This window comes from Bombina bombina, chromosome 5 (genome assembly GCF_027579735.1).
Source record: "Bombina bombina isolate aBomBom1 chromosome 5, aBomBom1.pri, whole genome shotgun sequence".
Taxonomy (NCBI): domain Eukaryota; kingdom Metazoa; phylum Chordata; class Amphibia; order Anura; family Bombinatoridae; genus Bombina; species Bombina bombina.
This window is the reverse complement of record NC_069503.1, coordinates 958,889,239-958,893,413: the sequence shown is the minus strand read 5'-3', so window position 1 is coordinate 958,893,413 and position 4,175 is coordinate 958,889,239. Positions and strand designations below refer to the sequence as shown.

General features: G+C 34.6%; 1 protein-coding gene across 1 annotated transcript in view; it reads right to left on the bottom strand.

Annotated features, from left to right (window-relative positions):
• Positions 1–1,349: 1,349 nt before the first annotated feature.
• Positions 1,350–4,175, bottom strand: part of CHMP4C (charged multivesicular body protein 4C) — a 95,917-nt gene continuing 93,091 nt past the window's right edge. Inside the window, exon 5 of the mRNA XM_053715163.1 lies at positions 1,350–4,175. This exon is cut by the window's right edge and continues 1,287 nt beyond it. The gene's annotated coding sequence lies outside the window, so the exon portion shown is untranslated.

Below are 4,175 nucleotides of genomic sequence, written 5' to 3'. Positions count from 1 at the left end.
AAGTATTTAATCAATATATAATATTGCCATTTTTGAATAAAACTAAAAATGAAATTTGTTCAAATTCATCTGAAGTATATACAAAATAATACTTACAAGGAAAGTCAGACATTACACTGAATTAACAAGTAATAATTTCATCAAATTAATATAAACATTCTACCTGCCTAAAAACGTAAAATAACAAGCTTAAAACAGAAAACAATATTTAAAACAAATGGAGAAATGATATGTCACCATAAGAACACATAATAACAAAGAGTAAAAGCTAAAATAAAAATTCTATCTTAAATACATTGAATATTGGGCTTCAATAGCCTATCGTACATTGAAAAGAAGCATTGCCAATTGATACATAGGAAGTGAGAAATCCATCTTAAGAATACAAGAACTTTACTAAGCTGAAAACGTACAAGTACATTGCGCGTATAAGAAGACATTGGGTGTTTTCCACCTTAAATCAGTCAACCAGTTTATACTGGGTCCCAATAGGCTGCCAAAGATTGATTAACAGCCAGTAATCATCCTATTATTTCTCAACAGAGGCGGGACTTCCGATATCTGAAACAAATAAATACTCTGAAATACGGCAGCCATTTCAGGCGAAACGTGTCAGTGGGTTGTGTGGAACGATGGGGTCCCTATTTATGTAATTTTAAAGCTATCCGAGCAGTGTTGTTGTGGCAATACAAGTGTTATTGTATTGTTTAACCAATTGAATTTCTGTGCACGGAGGTAGCATCTGTCAATTTTGACAGTCACAGATATGAGATGCTAATTAAACTTATATGGGGCTGACGATACCCTAATACATAAGTTGTGTTAGAGCTGTTAACGCAGGGTAACCAATATATACCTATATTCACTAGTTAGTTTGCGCTAATATTAATACAATTGGGTACTTTGATATTTGAATTTAGGAGCATTATTGTGGATGCTTGTTAATACAACAATAGCTAATAATATTATATACATCTTTTTGATGTTGAAAATAATTATCTATTAAGAACTTGTTATTAGATTAATTTCCTAATAGGATCCCCGCTAATAAGATATACACCAGTTATTTTATGTTCATATTAGTAACTGGGAATAATTGATACTTGAATTTAGGATCTCTATTGTGGATACTAGTTAATACAATACTAGTTATGAGTATATACATCTTTGGATGGGAGAAATATTATTTATATAATATTTGATTAGTTTCCTAATAGTATCCACACCAATAGGATATTTGATATTATTACAATTCTATATTTCAAGTACCTAAAACAGTATTGTTACAATTGTTAAGATTAATAGCAGATATTGTGTTGCCAAAACTAACCATTGAAAGAAAACGAACCTTTTTGGAAGTGATGATGTTTAATCATAAAGTATACTCATGAACAACAAGCAAAGGCACAAAAGAACAAAATGCAACATTGTGAACAGGTGTTTCTTAATCTGATTTTACATGCATATGTAACTAGTTTAAGTATATGGAGAGTTCACGTATGCACCGCCAATAAAATTATTTGACACATTACGGAGGAATCTGCAATAGTGTTTAATCATACATTATATGTATTCATATGTAATGTAGGCATGTACATAACTCATGAACGTATTCACATACGCAAATGCATTTATAATACCGTCCTTATAATACAAGGACCAAAGACCTAAATTTTAGTTTTATTAATAGGTATTAGTCGCCAAGAATGACCATCATCTCCTGCACTGAATTCAATATATAGTGTTGAACTTTCAAATATATAACATTAATGATTATGAGTGTTGCCTGATATAACAATAATATTAAAAGGCCAGACAGCTATTAATTCAGGGACACGTTGACATTTACAGCACTTTGCTCTGGATGCACTTACACAGTGCAACCAGATTACAGCTTTGTTTGAAGATAACAGTCTAATGTAGAGCAGCGCTGTTCTTTCTGCAGACATGATGAATTTTCTGCGATGACATCTCAGATCACTGCATGTTCTGCCTTGGGGGTGATATGGGATTTTAATCTTTTTTGTTCACCCATCTTGTAGAGTCTCAATAAAGGTTATATTTTATTTATTTTTTCCTGCCTCCAATATTAGTCTGGGCATAGAGCGCCAACAAAGCATTTTTTTGTGGAATCTCATTCCAAAGATGTTTGAATGCACTACTAGGAGCTAAATGGTGATAGGCCGCTACACACATATGCCTCTTGTCATGCACACACCAAGTGTTCAGTCAGCTTCTTGACTTTAACTATATTTTTATCCCCTTTGTAGAGATTAAACACAGTAATACGCAAGCAGCAATACTGCAATAATAAAATGCTCGCACTAAAGCATTTTCTTTCAGTGATATATATATATATATATATATATATACACACAAATTTAAATGGTGGTCAATGGAAAGACATTTTAAACTTATATTCAATGCAATAAAAAGACATACAATTTTTAGTCTTAAAAAAAAAAGAAAAAACATATTTAATGCAATAGATAGTTTGAGATTAAAGCAAAAGACAGAAGCTTACATTTCTGTCGTATCTCACATTGGGTCAAGATAAGAATGCATGTGTGATGTTTTCCAGATTCTTTTAAACGATGAGTTATATTGACTTAATATCTCTATATAGTATTGATAACAATCTGTACAACAAATATGTAAAGTTATCTTTTTATAAAAGAGCATATCATTTGACATAAGACACTGAGAAAAGCCCAAGTAATATGTAAGTGCACACATGGTGTAAAGTATCCTGTCAGATATTACATTTAAAAACAAATTAATTGAATGTATACATTACCTGTGAAATTTGCTTTGTATTTGCAGCTAATTGCTACATCAATTGCTAAATAACTAGCAGTTTGATATAGTATAGGGTAGATGTTTGTTTAGTTTAATTATTCATAAATGTACACTAAATTCTATTTTTTTTCCCTTTCATTCCAACATTTCAAACTCTTATCATTGGTCCTCACTCACTCTGTATCAATACTTTTATAACCACCTTAACACTTATTATACTTTCTTCATCCTCCACCTATCTTTATTATTATTCTTTATTTATAAAGCACCAACAGATTTTACAGCGCTGCCCATGGGTACACAGATAAAAGTACAACACAGAAAAAAATACAATAAAAGACAACATTTTACAGACAAATACAGGGGGAATTGGGGGCCCTATTCCCATGGGAACCTATAATCTAGATGGGTAGAAGGAAGGGAAACAGGAGGTGGGGACAGCAAAGGTGAGAATGATATTAGTGAGGAGATAGATGAGGGCAACTGTTAGGTAAGTGAAATGCATTTATTACTGAGTCAGGTGATAAGCTTCCCTGAACAAAAAGGTCTTTAGGGTGTGTTTAAAGGAGGACAGGTTAGGGGAAAGAGGATGCAAGGTCATTGTTGAATCTTAGGAGGTGGACTGGAGTATATTTGTTGATGAGTGAGGACAGGTAGGGTGGGGCAGCATTGGTAAGGGTGAGAATTTAGAATTTAACTCTGCTTTGAATGGGCAGCCAGTGAAGGGACTCACAGAAAAGTGCAGCAGATACAGAGTGTCGGGAAAGGTGGATTAGCCTGGCAGAGGCATTTAGGATGAATTTAAGGGGGGAGAGAGGGAGGCCAGTTAGTAGGTTATTACAGTAGTCAAGTCAGGAAATTACCAGGGAGTGGATTAGCTGTTTAATAGTTTCAGCGCTCAGAAACGGACGAATTTTGGAGATATTGCGTAGGTGGTTGCAGCAGGATGAAGAGAGCAATTGGATGTGGGGAATGAAGGACAGATTTGAGTCAAGTGTGACTCCAAGGCAGCGGACTTGGGGTGATGGGGAGATAGTGGTGCCACCAACAGTGATAGAAAAATTAGAAACTGGAGTAGCATTAAAGGGGGGGGGGATTAGAAATAGTTCGGTCTTGGACATGTTTATTTTTACGTGAGGAGGAAATGCCAAATAAGCAGTCGCTGATGTGGGAATTAAAAGAAGGAGAGAGTGCAGGGGTGCATAGGTAGATCTGGGTATCATCAGCATAGAGGTAATAGTTGAAGTCATTAACTGTTAAAAAGTTTACCCAATGAAGAAGTGTAAACAGAGAAGAGTAGTGGACCCAGGACAGAGCTTTAGGGGTACTCCAACAGACAGGGGCAATAGAGAGGAGTAGTCACCAGCAAAAGAGAC